This window comes from Mercenaria mercenaria, chromosome 13 (assembly GCF_021730395.1).
Source record: "Mercenaria mercenaria strain notata chromosome 13, MADL_Memer_1, whole genome shotgun sequence".
NCBI lineage: Eukaryota > Metazoa > Mollusca > Bivalvia > Venerida > Veneridae > Mercenaria > Mercenaria mercenaria.
In genome coordinates this window covers 25,887,495-25,906,494 of record NC_069373.1, presented here as the reverse complement: position 1 = coordinate 25,906,494, position 19,000 = coordinate 25,887,495, and the positions used below count along the sequence as shown (strand labels likewise).

General features: G+C 36.8%; 1 protein-coding gene across 9 annotated transcripts in view; it reads right to left on the bottom strand.

Moving 5' to 3' along the window:
- Positions 1–19,000, bottom strand: part of LOC123529310 (ELKS/Rab6-interacting/CAST family member 1-like) — a 423,378-nt gene that overhangs the window by 193,913 nt on the left and 210,465 nt on the right. The gene's annotated exons all lie outside the window — the stretch shown is intronic.

The following is a 19,000-nucleotide window of genomic DNA, read 5'->3' as shown; positions in this document are numbered from 1 at the left end:
CTTCTGTATAATGGGCCCAGCCCCTGCACATACTTTGTATGCTTGACAATGTTTAAGTGAAGTTACAGTAAGTTATAAGCAATATAGTAACAAAGATATGACAGAAAAACAAAGGTTGCTGAAAAACTTTAACCTTAAAAACAAGAGGGTCATGATGACCCTGAATCGCTCACCTGAGTAATATGAGCCACATGTTTAAAATGGCAAACCGATGCTAAAATATCAGAAAGTAGGTTAGTAGGTCACAATCATTGTCACTGAAACTCAGTCTTAAAGGCCTAGATTTTGGCAGTGGGCCAAGGGATTTTTGTCTTCACCAGCACAGTTGGGGGCTAATGACCATCACAGTATGGCTCCAATAAACAAGGGTTATTGTTTATTGGAGAGTCAGTCTACCTTACAAGTGTATCTATTAGTGAGAAGGGTAAACAATGTAATTTATTTTAAATTAATGAATAATTGATAATTTTTAAAGTTATACTAGATTTTTTGGCATTTCTATGTAAAGAAAAATATTTGTTGATCAAACACAATAATAAAATAATCAGAAACTTATTTTAAACTTAAAGAAACATGCAAGTTTTTATTTTTTCAAATTCTGTCTGGAGAATTGTGATATTTCTGAAAAATGTGACTTTCACTCATCTAAAGCTTATAACATTTGTCTAAATTGAAAACGGAATGTGCATTTCAAAGTTACAAAGCAAAGCATGAAAAAAGTCCCTTTTGGCAACATACTGAAAATGAAAATTGAGTATAGATGGAACACAATCATTTTATATTCAAATACTGTTGATTACATGAATACAGGAAAATCAATTTCCAATTTGAAAAATATTGTTTATCAGCACAAAGAACACATGAAGTTTTCACTATACTTGTGTTTTATTATCATTATTATTTTCAATATTATTACTGTATCTTTTATCATCCTATTATGTAATATAATAATAATAATAATAATAATATAATAATAATATAATAATAATGATAATAATTATGATTATGGTTATTTTTATTATTATTATTATCATTATTATGACATTAAAGTAATAGATATAATTATCATCTACATAATATCAGTTGGGGTCCCTGCTGTGCTAATTGCCCTCTTATCAAGATGGGAGTTGTATATTGGATTTGGGGGGAGTGGGGGGGAACACTTATATAGTAGTGAATCTAGGCCTTTAAGATCTGTGTGCAAAACTGTACATGTCATCCAAATTTTAAAGCTGTATCTTAAAAAACAAGAAAGTGGGTCAGTAGGTCAAATTCAAGGTCACTGAAGATCAGTTTTCAGACTGGTGTGAAAAACTGTACATGTCATCCAAATTTCAAGGCTGTATCTTAAACAAGAGGGTCATTGACCCTAAAGCGCTCACCTGTGTACAAGGCTTCAAGTGTGTTTGCAAAGTACAAAAACCTATAGTTAGTACATGTCTGACACAGGGGCGTGGCCATTTTTTTTACCTTAGGGCAATAATTTGGACAAGTATGGTATACATAATGGGAAAAATGACCACGCCCCCTGGTGGCCATGTTTTTTGACAAATCAAAATAATCTGAACAATCTTGGTAGAGTGTCACACAAGGACCATTTATGTAAAATAATTCTAAAATCAGGCCAGCAGTTTCACACAAAAAGATTTTTAAAGTTTCCACTATATACATATAGGGAAAAGTGACCACGCCCTCTGGCAGCCATGTTTTTTGATCAATCGGAATAACTTGAGCAATCTTGGTAGAGGGTCACACAACGACCATTTGTGTAAAATTATAATAAAATCGGGCCTGCAGTTTCACACAAGAAGATTTTTAAAGTTTCCACTATATACATATAGGGAAATTAGTGGCCACGCCCTCTGGAGGCCATGTTTTTTTTAAAAGAATTGGAGTAATTTGAACAATCTTGGTAGAGGATCACACAAGGACCATTTGTGTAAAATTATTCTAAAATCGGGCAATCACTTTCATACAAGAAGATTTTTAAAGTTTCCACTAAATACATATAGGGAAAAGTGACCACACCCTCTGGCGGCCATGTTTTTTAACGAATCAACATAATTTGAACAATCTTAGTAGAGGGTCACACAAGGACCATTTGTGCAAAATTATTCTAAAATCGGGCAAGCAGTTTCATACAAGAAGATTTTTAAAGTTTCCACTATATACATATAGGGAAAAGTGACCAGGCCCTCTGGCGCCCATCTTTATTGACGAATCAAAATGATTTGAACAATCTTGGTAGAAGGTGGTATTAAGACCATTTGTGTGAAATTATTTCAAAATCATACCATCGGTTTAGGAGGAGATGTCGTTTGAAGTTTTTTCTATATTTAGCTATGGCAGCCCCTATGTGCAACCAAGCGGAACTGTTTGAAAAACTTTGCTAGAGGACCACCCAAGGAACATCATACCCAAGTTTCATCAAAATCCATTCAGTGGTTTTGGAAATGACGTTTAAACACAAATGTTGACGACAGACGACTTAACGCACGCACAGACACAGCGTGATCACAATACCTCAACAAAAACAAGAGGGTCATGATGACCCTGGATCGCTCACCTGGGTAATATGAGCTACAAGTTTCAAATGTCAAACTGATGGTAAATATTAAGAAAGTCAGTAGGTCACTTTCATGGTCAATGAAATTTAGTTTTAGGATTTGTTTGCAAAACTGTGTATGTCATCAATATTTCAAGGCTGTATCTTAATAAACAAGAAAGTAGGTCAGCAGGTCAAGGTCACAGTCAAGTGACATCATATTACTTGGGGTCATCAGGTAATTATAATTAAACAGTCTTGGAAATAGGATCAGATGATTTTTAAAGTATTTTTCCTATATAACTCACATAATAACTAAGTGACCCCAGGGCAGGGCCTCTTTAACCCCAGGAGCATAATTTGAACAATTTTGGTAGAGGACTACTAGACAATGCATCATACCAAATATCAAAAGCCTTGGTTTATTGTTTCAGACAAGACGATTTTTAAAGCTTTTTCCTATATAAGTCTATATAAAACTTGGGACCCCAAGTGCAGGGCCTCTTTTCACCCAAGGAGTACAATTTGAACAATTTTGGTTGAGGACCATAAGACAATGCTACAAACCAAATATCAAAGGTCTAAGTGTTGTGGTTTCATTCAAGAAGATTTTTTAACTTTTTTTCCTATATAAGTCTATGTAAAACTTGGGACCCCCAGGGCGGGGCCATTTGACCCTAGGGGGATAATTTGAACAATCTTGGTAGAGGACCACTAGATGATGCTACATACCAAATATCAAAGCCCTAAGCCATGTGGTTTTGTACAAGAAGATTTTCAAATTTCCCTATATAAGTCTGTATAAACCATGTGACCCCTGGAGCGGGGCCATATTTGACCCTTGGGGGATAATTTGAACAGCCTTGGTAGAGGACCACTAGATGATGCTACATACCAAATATCAAAGCCCTAGGCCATGTGGTTTTGTACAAGAAGATTTTCAAAGTTTTCCCTAAGTCAATATAAACCATGTGACCCCCAGGGCAGGTCCATATTTGACCCTAGGGGGATAATTTGAACAATTTTTGTAGAGGACCTATAGATGATGCTACACACCAGGTATCAAAGCCCTGTGGTTTTGGACAAGAAGATTTTTAAAGTTTTTCCTTTCGCTTGCCATTTTTGAAAGGGGGCCACCCAAGGATCATTCTTGTGAAGTTTGGTGTAATTCTGCCCAGTGGTTTTCAAGAATAAGATTTTTTAGAAATTGTTGACAAACTACGGACATCAAGCGGTCACAATAGCTCACCTTGTCACAAAAGTGACAGGTGAGCTAACAAGAAAGTAGGTCAGTAGGTTAAGGTCACAGTCAGGTGACCCCTTATCACATGGGGTCATCCTGTAAATATAATAAAACAGTCTAGAAAATATGAACGGATAATTTTGAAGTATTTTTCCTATATAACTCGTATATCAAGTGACCCCTGGGGCGGGGCCTCTTTTCACCCCAGGGGCATAATTCGAACAATCTTGTTAGAGATCAACTAGGCAATGATACATACAAAATATGAAAGGAGTAGGCCTTGAACTTTTAGACAAGAAAATTTTTAAAGTTTTTCCAATATAAGACTATGTAAAACTTGTTACCCCCCCCCCCCCCCCCCCCATAGCAGGGCCTCTTGCACCCAAGGGGCATAATTTGAACAGTTTTGGTAGTAGACCACTAGGCAATGCAACATACCAAATATCAAAAGCATTCTAAGGCCTTGCAATTTCAGGCAAGAACATTTTTAAAGTTTTTCCTATGTAAGTCTATGTAAAACTTGGGACCCCTGGGTGGGGCCTCTTTTCAACTTGGGGGCATAATTTGAATAATCTTGGTAGAGGACCACTAGGCAATGCCACATACCAAATATCAAAAGCCTATGCCTTGCAATTTCAGACAAGAAGACTTTTAAAAAACTTTCCTATATATGTCTATGTAAAACTAGGGACCCCCGTGGCAGGGCCTCTTTTCACCTCAGGGTAATAATTTGAACAATCTTGGTAGAGAACTAAAAGGCAATGCTACATACTAAATATCAAAAGTCTAGGTCTTGTGGTTTCAGACAAGAAGATTTTTTAAAGTTTTTTCCTATAGAAGTCTATAAAAACCATGTGACCCCCCTGGGCGGGGCAATATTTCATCCTAGGGGGATCATTTGAACAATCTATGTAGAGGCCTACTATATGATGCTACATACCAAATATCAAAGCCCTAGGCCATTTTGTTTTTGACAAGAAGATTTTCAAAGTTTTTCCTTATATAAGTCTATAGAAACAATGTGACCCTCAGGGTGGGGCCATATTATATCCTAGGGGATAATTTGAACAATCTTGGTAGTGGCCCACTAGATGATGCTACATACTAAATATCAAAGCCCTAGGCCTTATGGTTTTGGACATGAAGATTTTCTAAGTTTTTCCTTTCGGTTGCCATGGCAACCACAGCTGTGTGTGGAACTCAATTCTTTTAACAATTTTTAAAATCATCAAAACTGGCTTGGTGGTTTAGGAGAAGATGCTGTTTAAAGGAAAGTGTGGACGGATGCCAGACGGTCAGCGATCACAATAGCTCACCCTGAGCCTTTGGCTCAGATGAGCTAACAAGAAAATATGTCAGTAGGTCATATTCATGGTCACTGAAAGTCAGTGTAAAGATCTTTGTGCAAAACTGTACATGTCATCCAAATTTCAAGGCTGTATCTGAAACAAGAGGGTCATGATGACTCTGGATCGCTCACCTGAGAAATATGAGCTACATGTTTCAAATGTCAAACTGATGATTTTTAGAAATTTTTTGGAAGATTTTCCGATGTACAATCAAGTAACCCCTGGGGGTCATGATCTGAACAAAGTTTGTAGAAGTCTACTAGGCAATGTTACATATCAAATATTTAAAATCTAGGCCTTCTGGTTTATTTTTAGCAAATTTATGAAGATTTCCCTATGTACAATCAAGTGACCCCTGGGGCTGGGTCAATTTGACCCTGGGGGGTGGGGGTCAAGATTTTTACATGTAAAATATCTAAGATCTAGGTTATAACACACTAAATAGTTGTTGTTCTTTATTCTATATAAAATTGACCTAATTCCAATGACCGAAGCACACATCAGGACCCATTTTAAATTTCTGTAACCTACATTTTCTTGAAGAATATTGTCAGTACTAACTAAAAATCAAAAGAAAAGTGGGGGTCATGTTTGATGCAAGAAAAACTAGAAAATGCTTTTGTAAAAAAGCGCATGTCTCCCCAAATGCAAAGTCCTATAGGCAAGAAGTCAAGAGGGGTCAGGAGCGAAAGTCAAAGAGACACTGATGGTTGGCTGCAATAGGGATCATTTACTTGGCATGTCCAGTCATCCCGCAAAATTTCAACACTCTGGGCCTAGTGGTTCTCAAGTCACTGTTCAGGCTCCTGTGACCTTGACCTTTGATCAAGTGACCTAAAAAAAAATAGGGGTCATCTACTCTGAATGTCCAATCATCCTATTAAGTTTCAACATTGTAGGTCAAGTGGTTCTCAAGTTATTTCCAAAAAATGATTTTACATGAACAGGCCACTGTGACCTTGACTTTTAATTGACTGACTCCAAAATCAATAGCGGTCATCTACTCTGCATGTTCAATCATCCTATGAAGTTTCAACATTCTGGGTCAAGTGGTTCTCAAGTTATTGATCGGAACTGGTTATCAATGTTCAGGCCCCTGTGACCTTGACCTTTAACGGAGTGACCCCAAAACAATAGGGGTCATTTACTCTGTATGAACAATCATCCTATGAAGTTTCAACATCCTGGGTTGAGAGGTTCTCAAGTTATTGATTGGAAATGGTTTTCCATGTTCAGGCCCCTGTGGCCTTGACCTTTAATAGTGACCCCAAAATCGTTAGGGGTCATCTACTCTGCATGACCAATCATCCTATGAAGTTTCATCATTCTGGGTCAAGTGGTTCTCAAGTTACTGACCGGAAATGGTTTTCAATGTTCAGGCCTCTGTGGCCTTGACCTTTCACAGAGTGACCCCAAAATCGTTAGGGGTCATCTACTCTGCATGACCAATCATCCTATTAAGTTTCAACATTCTGGGTCAAGTGGTTCTCCAGTTATTGATCGGAAATGGTTTTCCATGTTCAGGCTCCTGTGACCTTGACCTTTGATGGAGTGACCCTAAAATCAATAGGGGTCATCTACTCTTCATGATCAATCATCCTATGAAGTTTCAACATTCTGGGTCAAGTGGTTCTCTAGTTATTGATCAGAAATGGTTTTCAATGTTCAGGTCCCTGTGACCTTGACCTTTGACGGAGTGACCCCAAAATCATTAGGGGTCATCTACTTTTCATGACCAATCATCCTATGAAGTTTCAACATTCTGGGTCAAGTGGTTCTCTTGTTATTGCTCGGAAATGGTTTTCAATATTCAGGCCCCTGTGACCTTGACCTTTGACGGAGTGACCCCAAAATCAATAGGGGTCATCTACTCTTCATGACCAATCATCCTATGAAGTTTCAACATTCTGGGTTAAGTGGTTCTCAAGTTATTGATCGGAAATGGTTTTCAATGTTCAGGCCCCTGTGACCTTGACCTTTGACGGAGTGACCCCAAAATCAATAGGGGTCGTCTACTCCAGCAGCCCTACAACCCTATAAAGTTTGAAGGTTCTAGGTCAAATGGTTCTCCAGTTATTGCTCGGAAATGAAGTGGGACAGACGGATGGACGGACGGACAGGGCAAAAACAGTCAAACACACAAACAGCAAAATCAGCTAAAAAATGAGACCCAAAACTATACTGGTGGTGTATGATCTACGTTTCCATGAAAATTTTTGTAATGTTGTTATTTCATTATGAAAATGCTACCTACATGTCAAGCATAGATCTGTCATGTGATTTTAGCAAAACAATTGCGAAGAAAATAAGGAAAATAGCTCTACAGAGCAAAACAACTGAGGACTATTTGTATCTGCCATTATGCGACTACCATTTTTTTTTCGCGCCATTTTTCTTTTTAGTGTCTGTATGCCTCTAGGCCTTCTGGTTTATTTTTAGAAAATTTTCCTATGTAAAATCAAGTGACCCCGGGGGGGGGGGGGCAATGCTACATATCAAATATCTAAGCTCTAGGCCGTCTGGTTTATTTTTAGAAATTTTTTGAAGATTTTCCTATGTAAAATCAAGTGACCCCTGGGGCAGGGTCAATTTTGACCCTGGAGGTCATGATTTGAACAAATTTTGTACAGCTCTAGGCCTTCTGGTTTATTTTTAGAAAATTTTGAAGATTTTTCTATGTACAATCAAGTAACCCTATGGGGTGGGGTCAATTTGACCCCGGGGATAATGATTTGAAAATTTTTTGTAGAGGTCCACTAGGCAAGACTAGAAATATCTAAGCTCCAACCCTTCTGGTTTATTTTTAGAAAATTTTTGAAGATTTTCCTATGTAAAATCAAGTGACCCCTGGGGTGGGGCTAATTTTACACCGGGGGTCATGATCTGAATAAAGTTTGTAGAAGTCTACTAGGCAATGTTACATATCAAATATCTAAGAAATAGGCCTTCTGGTTTATTTTTAGCAAATTTTGAAGATTTTTCTATGTACAATCAAGTAACCCTATGGGGCGGGGTTAATTTGACCCCGGGGATCATGATTTGAAATTTTTTTGTAGAGGTCCACTAGGCAATGCTACATGTGAAATATCTAAGCTCCAGGCCTTCTGGTTTATTTTTAGAAAATTTTTGAAGATTTTCCTATGTAAAATCAAGTGACCCCTGGGGCAGGGCTAATTTTACCCCGGGGGTCATGATCTGAATAAAGTTTGTAGAAGTCTACTAGGCAATGTTACATATCAAATATCTAAGAAATAGGCCTTCTGGTTTATTTTTAGCAAATTTATGAAGATTACTTATGTACAATCTCCCTTCTGTAAATATGCCACCAATTTCCATCATTTGTATGGCATTCAGTGGCATCTGATGGAAAATATGATGGACAATATTTGATGGAAAATTGTTGCCTTTGCTTTACATTGCCACTTTTTGCCACCAAATGACAACACAAGTTCCACCAAATGCCACAGAAATGTAGTGGAAATCAGTGGAAAATTGAACTTAGCCATTTTTATGAGTGTAAATCAGTGGAAAATATTTAGAATTTTTCTCTCATTCTGAGACTGGAAATTTCTGTGCTGATATCATTTGTGTAGTGATAGAGCTGAAACATTAGATTTAAGTAAAAAAACAACAAAGATTTAAGTAAAGACGTGTCACATTGTTCCTCTTGTAAAACATAATTATTTTAATCATAATCATAATTTTTGCTTATAATTATAATGAAGATGAACTATTTTTTGAGTCACTCTTAAGCATGTAGTTTATTGTTAAAACTTGCTGTTTCTACTGTGTAACAAGCCTCAATTGAAATAAACATCAAACTTATAGATAGATAATATTGTTTCATCATTGTATCTTTAACTCAAGTTACTGAGAATCTATTTGTTGACTGGCACTATTTATTATAGGGGCTGTTCTCTCACAGCATGACCTTGACACCTGTACATTGTATAAAAATACAGTGTAAACACACTGCAGAGATAAAGGGTTAACTTTGGAATGCTGCTGTGTTATAAATAAAAAAATAAAGATATACACACAAAGTAATCCCAACAGTCCTGTTTTATTTCAAAGGCCTTTTAAATATTTAAAAATAGACAAATGCAACATTCTCTCTTTAGCAGATATAAGATAGCAAAATAGAAAGCTGCTCAAGAATATCAAAAGTTTTAAAAGTAAACAGGAACTTCTTTGTTGGAGATATTCCTTTACACATGCAGCTGGAATTTAAACATTTTATGTTGCTAAAATAACTTTTAAATGGACACTAGGTAAGTACATCTATTTACTTATTTTCTATTTAAACATGTTTTATTCCTGAATGGAAGCTTCAGAATAAACTTGAGTAAATTAAATGCTGACTCAATCTTTTCAAATGACATTTACTCATCAGTGATTCATCTCTTGTCAGTTTATACACAAACTAAATCAATAATAAACTTAAAATAATTTTAATTCTTTTATCATAATTACTTTTCAGATAAAGTATCATGTGTGTATATGCAGTACCTGACATATGCCAAAACACACATGGATAAAATTATGAGGCCTGAGACATTTTCAGGCTTCAGTGATTTACACACTGCAGAATGAATGGTGCTCACAGAGAAACCCTATTGATGTGTAAACTTTTGTAAGTATGTCCGCAGGTACTTTAATCCAGCATAAACTCACTGAACAGTGTTTATTGTAAGGAATGTTCTTGTAACATCTTTTTAATTAACAGTTCTAGTAAACTTCTACCTTTAATACAAAACAATTTTCTTTCATCTAAGCATATTCACTTCAAGATTTTTTAAGTCTAATGAGCAAAGTTGAATTAAGTGCTTCAATAATATCATGAAAATGATGTGAATTAATTGACAGTTTAAAAAGGAAAAATTACATAAGCTGCTCTAATGATTATATTCCTTTCTTTCATTATTGATTTCATATCATGTTTCAAACACATGCAGTGATGGTATCCACCTCATAGACTTGATGGCAAATGGTGGAAAACAGTGGCATTCTTCATGCTGGTTAGTGGAGAATGGTGGAGAAATATCCATGGCAAACAGTGGCATTTAGAGAAAAACAGTGGCATATTTTACACTGATTCCCACAACAATTATGGTGGCAAATAGTGGAAAATTTTAGTGGCAAATTGTGAAATATATTTCAATACTCCACTGATAGTGGCATTCAATGGAAAATGATGGCAGTTTTTACATTAATATGTGACAGTGGCAAACAGTGAAAACTTTAATGGCAAATAGTGAAAAATGTTCCAATACTCTAATGATACTGGCATTTGATGGAAAATGGTGGAAAATTTTGACTGGCCTTTCCATCCTCTATTTTTTCAATGTTTTCCATCAGTTTCCACTCAAAGAGGCTTGTTCCAATACTCCACTGTTTTCCAATGATTTTTCAGTGGAAAAAGGTGGCAAATTTACAGAAGGGCAAGTTAACCCCTGGGGCTGGTCAGGATTGAACAAATTTTGTAGAGGTCCACTAGGTAATGCTACATGCAAATATCTAAGCTCTAGGCCTTCTGGTTTATTTTTAGAAAATTCTGAAGATTTTTCTATGTACAATCAAGTAACCCCAATGGGGCGGGGTCAATTTGATCCTGGGGGTCATTATTTGAACAAATTTTGTAGAGGTCCACTAGGCAATGCTACATGTGAAATATCTTAGCTCTAGGCCTTCTGGTTTATTTTAAGAAATTTTTTGAAGATTTTCCTATGTAAAATCAAGTGACCCCAGGGGCGGGGTCAATTTTGACCCCAGGGGTCATGATTTGAAAATTTTTTGTAGCGGTCCACTAGGTAATGCTACATGTCAAATATCTAAGCTCTAGGCCCTCTGGTTTATTTCTTTTAAAAAATTGAAAATTTGCCTATAAAAATCTATGTAAAATCAAGTGATCCCTGGGGAGGGTCAATTATGACCCCCGGGTCATGATTTGAACAACTTTAGTAGAGGTCCACTAGGCAATGGTACATGTCAAATATCTAAGCTCTAGGGCTTCTGGTTTTTGAGAAGAAGATTTTTAAAGATTTTCCTATAAAGAATCTAGTGACGCCAGGGGTGGGGTCAATTTTGACCCAGGGGTCATGATTTGAACAAATTTGGTAGAAGTCCACTAGGCAATGCTTCACACCAAATATCTAAGCTCTAGGCTTCTGGTTTTTGAGAAGAAGATTTTTAAAGTTTTTTCTTTTGGTTGCCATGGCAACCAGAGTTCTGCATGGAATTCAATTCTTTAAACAATTTTTGTAGAGTTTCACCCAAGGAACATTCCTGTGAAGTTTGGATGAAATTGGCAAAGCGGTTTATGAGGAGATGTTGTTTAAAGTAAAAGTTTACTGACGGATGACGGACGCCGGACAGTCAGTGATCAGAATAGCTCACCCTGAGCCTTTGGCTCTGGTGAGCTAAAAATAAGAAAGTAAGTCAGTAAGTCAAGGTCAAGTGACCCCTAATTACTTGGGATCATCAGGTAATTATAATTAAACAGTCTAGGAAATATGATAATTTTTAAGTACTTTTTTCCTAAATAACTTATGAATTATACATATAACAAGTGACCCCCAGGGCGGGCCTCATTTCACTCCAAGGGCATAATTCGAACAATCTTGTTAGAGATCAACTATGCAATGACAAATACCAAATATCAAAGGCCTAGGCATTGAACATTAAGACAAGAAGATTTTTAGAAAAAATGTTCCTATATAAGTCTATGTAAAACTTGGGACCCCGTGGGTGGGGCCTCATTTCAACTAAGGGGATCTTGGTAGAGGACCACTAGGCAATGCAACATACCAAATATCAAAAGCCTGGGCCTTCCAGTTTCAGACAAGAAGATTTTTTAAGTTTTTCCTATTCAAGTCTATATAAACCATGTGACCCGGGCCTGGGCGGGGCCATATTTGACCCTAGGGGGATATTTTGAAGAATATTGGTAGAGGACCGCTACATGATGCTACATACAAAATATCAATGCCCTAGGCCCTTTGATTTAAGACAAGAAGATTTTCAAAGTTTTTCCCTATATAAGTCTATATTAACCATGTGACCCCCAGGGCGGGGCCATATTTGACCCTAGTGGGATAATTTGAACAAACTTGGTAGACAACTATTAAATGATGCTACATACCAAATATCAAAGCACCAGGCCCTGAGGTTTTGGACAAGAAGATTTTCAAATTTTTTCCCTAAATAAGTCTATGTAAACAATGTGACCCCCCCGGGCAGGCCATATTTGACCCTAGGGGGATAATTTGAACCATCTTACTAGAAGACTACTATATGATGTCACATACAAAATATCAAAGCCCTAGGCCCTGTGGTTTTGGACAAGAAGATTTTCAAAGTTTTTCCCTATGTAAGTCTATATAAACTATGTGACCCCTGGGGCGGGGCCATATTTAACCCTAGGGAAATAATTTGAACAGTCTTGGTAGAGGACCACTAGATGATGCTACATACCAAATATCAAAGCCCTAGGCCCTGTGGTTTTGGACAAGAAGATTTTCAAAGTTTTTCCCTATATACATGGCAACCAGACTTCCATATGAAATTCATTTCTTTGACTAATTTAATGAGGATCATGTAAGGAACATTCCTGTGAAGTTTCATCAAAATTGGACTGGTGGTTTAGGCTGGGAAGTATGGACAGACGCCGGACAGACAATGCCGGACAATCACTGACCACAAAAGCTCACTCTTGAGCACTTCGTGCTCAGGTGAGCTTATAACCTAAGTATAACACCTTGGTGACCTTGACCTTAAGTATAATTGGACCAGCACCTGCACATACTTTGTTTGTATGCTGGACAATGTTTATGTGAAGATATAGTAAGATATAAGCAATAATAACAAAGATATGACAGAAAAACAAAGGTTGCCGAAAAACTTTAACCTTAAAAATAACCTAAGTATTACACCTTGGTGACCTTGACCTTGTGTATAATGGGCCCAGTCCCTGCACATACTTTGTTTGCATGCTGAACAATGTTAATATGAAGTTACAGTAACATATAAGCTATAGTAACAAAGAACAAGAGGGCCATGATGGTCCTATATCGCTCACCTGTTATCATTGCACTTGAGGACAAGAAGGTCCTCTGAAAAAATATCTAAGTCCAAAGGACAGGAACAACAAAGGGAAGAAATTTAACCAAAAAGAAAAAAAAAATTCTTACAAGGTACAGATATGTCAAAATATGCCTAAAAATTGGAGGTACCATCCATGTTGTACCACAGGAAAGTGGTCTCGGTTTTTCCCTACAGCCAATAATAAAAAAGTTACTAAAAATAAGCTATTTATAGTAATGTAAAAGGGAAGTAATTAAAAAAAATTATTGTAAGTGAACAAAAGAAGGATCTGCCAAATAAATCTGTTGACATAAATGAAATTTCAGATCAGTATCTTCATTAGTTACGGAGATATACCCATTTTAATTTGAAATAAAGGGATGTAATTTGACATAAAATCAGTCCATAGTTATCTACCCTGTTTGGCTCAGTCCAACTAATGACAATAATGAAATTTCAAATAAGTCCTATAAGTACTTACTGATATAAATCCATTTTGATTACAATCAGGGGAGGTAATCAAAATAACTCTGGAACCTACGACTGGATCTGATTTGTCATGGAATCCAAGATTTATTGTTGTTGAAGATATTTTGGAAGTTTGTATCAAATAAAACCATAAATGAAGTCTCTATATGGCTGCAAAAGCCAAAATAGCCAATTCTGGACCTTTAAGGGGCCATAACTCTGGAACCCATGAAGGAATCTGGCCAGTTCAAATAAGGAATCAAGATCTTGTGAAGATACAAGTTGTGTGCAAGTTTGGTTAAAATCAAATCATAAATGAAGCTGCTATTGTGCAGACAAGGCCAAAATAGCAAATTTTGGCCCTTTCAGGGGCCATAACTTTGGAACCAATTAAGGGATCTGGCCAGTTCAAGAAAGGAAGCGAGATCTTATGAAGACACAAGTTGTGTGCAAGTTTGATTAAATTCAAATCATAAATAAAGCTGCTATTGTGCAGACAAGGTCAAAATAGCTAATTCTGGCCTTTTCAGGGGCCATAACTCTGGAACCCATAAAGGAATCTGGCCAGTTCAAGAAAGGAACCAAGATCTTATGGTGATACAAGTTGTGTGCCAGTTTGGTAACAAGAGCACCGCCTTGCGGGTGCTGACGCTCATCTGATTTTTTTTGTGTAATAGAAATATTGTCCTACCCATGATTTTCTAAGTCTAAAAAGGGCCATCATTCTTGCAAAAAGCAGGATAGAGTTATGTTTCTTGATGTATAGTGTCCACTTATGATGGTGAAAAACTGTTGCAAGTTTTAAAGCAATAGCTTTAATAGTTTATGAGAAAAGTTGACTTAAACATAATACTCAACCAAGAAAATGATTTTCTAAGTCCAAAAGGGGCAATAATTATTGCAAAAAGCAGGATGGAGTTATGTTGCTTGCTGTACAGGGTCAGCTTATGATGGTGAACAAGTGTTGCAAGTTTCAAAGCAATAGCTTTGATAGTTTAAGAGAAAAAGTTGACCTAAACATAAAACTTAACCAAGAAATCTGATATTTTCTAAGTCAAAAAGGGGCCATAAATCTTGCAAAAAGCAGGACGGAGTTATGTTTCTTGCTATACAGGGTCAACTTATGATGGTAAACAAGTGTTGCAAGTTTTAAAGCAATAGCTTTGATAGTTTAGGATAAAAGCTGACCTAAACATAAAACTTAATCAAGAAAACTGATTTTCTAAGTCCAAAAGGGGCAATAAATCTTGCAAAAAGCAAGATGGAGTTATGATTCTTGACGTACAGGGTCTGCTTATGATGGTGAACAAGTATTCCAAGTTTCAAAGCAATAGCTTTGATAGTTTAGGAGAAAAGTTGACCTAAACATAAAACTTAACCAAGAAATCTGATATTTTCTAAGTACAAAAGGGGCCATAAATCTTGCAAAAAGCAAGATGGAGTTATGTTTCTTGCTATACAGGGTCAGCTTATGATGGTGAACAAGTATTCCAAGTTTCAAAGCAATAGCTTTGATAGTTTAGGAGAAAAGCTGACCTAAACATAAAACTTAACCAGGCAACGCCGACGCCGACGCCGACGCCGACAACCGCTCAAGTGATGACAATAACTCATCATTTTTTTTCAAAAAATCAGATGAGCTAAAAATCAAATCATAAATAAAGCTGCTTTTGTGCAGACAATGTCAAAATAACTAATTTTGGCCCTTTCAGGGGCCATAACTCTGGATCCCATAATGGGATCTGGCCAGTTCAAGAAAGGAACCGAGATCTTATGGTGATACAAGTTGTATGCAAGTTTGGTTAAAATAAAATTATAAACGAAACCATTATCGTGCAGACACGAAATTGTTGACGCACGGACAGACTGACGACGGACGAAGGGTGATCACAAAAACTCACCTCGTCACTATGTGACAGGTGAGCTAAAAACAAAGGTTGCCAAAAAGCTTTAACCAAGAAAGCTCATGATGAGGCCAATGCCGGGGCGAGTAGAATAGCATCCCTATTCTCCAAATATTAGAGCTAAAAAGTAATATTCAAGTTAAAAGCGTGAAAATTTGTGTTCCACACAGCCACCTACACCAAACTGTATAATAATGCCTATAGTCAAATTTTTTCACATCTCTTTCCACATCTGCAACTGAGCAGAGTTATGACGTTATCAAAATGGCAGCCATTTCAACAAGTTTAAAGTACTTATACACGTGTTTACAGTGGCGGTACTGCGCATGCCCTAAATAAAGTCCAAACAGAGTTGCGCGACTGGACTTTGAGTAAACATATCCAAAATGTCATTCACTTGTGCTGTCAACAATAAATAATTATTGTTCTCAAGGGTAATTTGGGTTGAATAAACGGAAATCTCAGCTGTGTGAGTCATGTGAGCCACCATTTTGGTAAGATATTGCTTGAATAGAAAGAAAGGTTAAATATACTGTGCAACTGAGCAAGCACGATCTCTATGGAGTGTATTTTTCACATTTTTTCTTTGACAATGTTGAATACTTGAGACTGAAATCTTATTAATATGGGACGTTTCTGTCCCTGTTTCAATGCACCTTAATGCTTTACAATGCCGTTATTGTTTGCAATATTGAAATTCAATTCAGACAAGTGTTTTTGCTATTCTTTTGTATAAACCATGTTGGGCTCCCTTGATCAAATGAAGACCATCTAATTAATATGAAATACATATATTGCACTAAAGTTTACAATATTTGACAGCCAATCTGCTTTATGCTGTACAAGATTTTGGAGTGGGGGGTAAACTGGAAGTGTTCATTTTTAGGAAGTATCTAAGGGTATGTATCTTGTGTTTCATATGCCTATTAATCTTTCATCAACAGAAATAAATCATTGCCTTATTTTTAATATATAGTGTCATAGTATGCAACTTGAACAAATAGCGCTGACATGTGAGTACAGGTTCCATGAAAATTTTCTTTAGACAGTTATTATCTATATACTTACCCTTGAGGGTATACACTATAAATACAAGTAAAGTACAGTAAACATGGTTTTGCATGTATATTCTTATTAGTTGTCTCTGGTATAACATATAAAAGTAGAGCTGCTTTTGAGAAAAGTGCATGTCTCCCACAACCGCCTAATCATCTGAATAGTAATAGTATATGAGTCAACCATGCATAAACCTCAACTGCCTTATCAGACTTTCAGTGCTTTGATTATCAAACAAGAGGGCCAAGATGGCACTAGGTCGCTCACCTGAGAAACATACTATAACAGTGTAAACATGTTTGACCTAGTGATTTCATGGAAACAAATATTCTGACCAATTTCATTAAAATTGGAGCAAAAATCTTCATATAAACAAGTATTTTCTTAGGTCTGACCGAGTGACCTAGTTTTTGACCCCATATGATCCATATTTGAACTTGACCTAGATTTCATCAAGGCTATCATTCTGACCAAATTTCATGAAGATCAATTGAAAAATACAGCCCCTATTGCATACACAAGGTTTTTCTTTGATTTGACCTAGTGACCTAGTTTTGACCCAAGATTACCCATATTCAAACTTGACCTAGATTTCATCAAGGCAACCATTCTGACTAAATTTTACGAAAATCCAGTGTAAAATGCAGCCCCTATTAAATACACAAGGTTTTTCCTTGATTTGACCTAGTGACCTAGTTTTTGATCCCAGTTGACCCATTTTCAAACTTGACCTAGATTTCATCAAAGCAATCATTCTGACCAAAATTCATGAAGATCAATTGAAAAATACAGCCTCTATTGCATACACAAGGTTTTTCTTTGATTTGAACTAGTGACTAAGTTTTTGACCCCAGATGACCCGAATTCGACCTTGACCTAGATTTCATCAAGGCTTTCATTCTGACCAAATTTTATGAATATCCAGTGTAAAATGCAGCCCCTATTTTGTACACAAGGTTTTTCTTTAATTACACCAGGTGACCCAGTTTTTGACACCAGATGACCCCACATTCAAACCTGACCTAGATTTGCTCCAGAGAATCATTCTGATCAAATTTCATGAAGATTTGCATACACAAGCTTTTTTTTTTTTTTATATGACCTAGTGACCTGGTTTTTGACCCAAGATGACCCATATTCAAACTTGACCTAGATTGCATCAAAGCAATCATTCTGACCAAAATTCATGAAGATCAATTGAAAACTACAACTTCTATCGCATACAAAACTACAACTTCTATCGCATACACAAGGTTTTTCTTTGATTTGACATAGTGACCTACTTTTTCACCCCAGATGACCCACTTTTGAACTTGGCCTAGATTTCATCAAGGTAATCATTCTGACAAAATTCATGACGGGAAGTTGAAAAATACAGCCTCTATTGCATACACAAGGTTTTTCTTTGGTTTGACCTAGTGACCTAGTTTTTGACCCCAGATGGGTATTTGCCTAGATTTGATCAAGGTGACCATTCTGACCAAAATTCATGAAGATCAATTGAAAAATACAGCCTCTATCGCATACACAAGGTTTTTCTTTGATTTGACCTAGTGACCTATTTTTGAACCCAGATGACCCATTTTCGAACTTGGCCTAGATTTCATCAAGGTAATCATTCTGACAAAATTTCATGAAGATCAGTTGAAAAATACAGCCTCTATCGCATACACAAGCTAAATGTTGACAGACAGACAGACAACAGACGTTCAGACGACAGACAGATGCCGGACATCGAGCAATCACAAAAACTCACCTGAGCAATACTCAGGTGAGCTTAAAACAAGTTTCAAGGGCAATAATTCCAAAGTGCCTGGGCCGATTTGGCTAGTTATCGAACTTGGCCAGGACTTACTGGCAAACACATTTTGTTCAAGTTTGGTGAAGATCGGATGAGAAATGTTTGACTTAGAGTGCGGACAAGATTTGTGACAGACACACACATACAGGAGTAAATCAATATGTCTCCCACACCACTGTGTGGTGGGAGACATAATTAAATGAGGTAAAATTGTATCATTTCAGGGTGCTCCCTTTTGCAACAAAGATAAGAAAGCCAGAGTTGAGACAGAAATGGAAACAACTGGTCGGAAGGAAAGAGGTAAGCAAGCTGTGGTAGCCTTCAAAGGACAGTCGCGTCTTTTCCAAGCATTTTATTGAAGGTAAACCAATACTGCAAAATCCAACTGAGAATTTGGGGTATACAGGGGCATGCTTATTAAATGGATGGCTCTTTTTGAAGCAACAATTAAGCCATGCAGAAAAGGAATTGTCAACTTGCTTAAGAATCTACTAACGCAAAACAAAAATGTTTGGATTTTGAAGCTGATTCAATGAACCCTGACATGGAAAA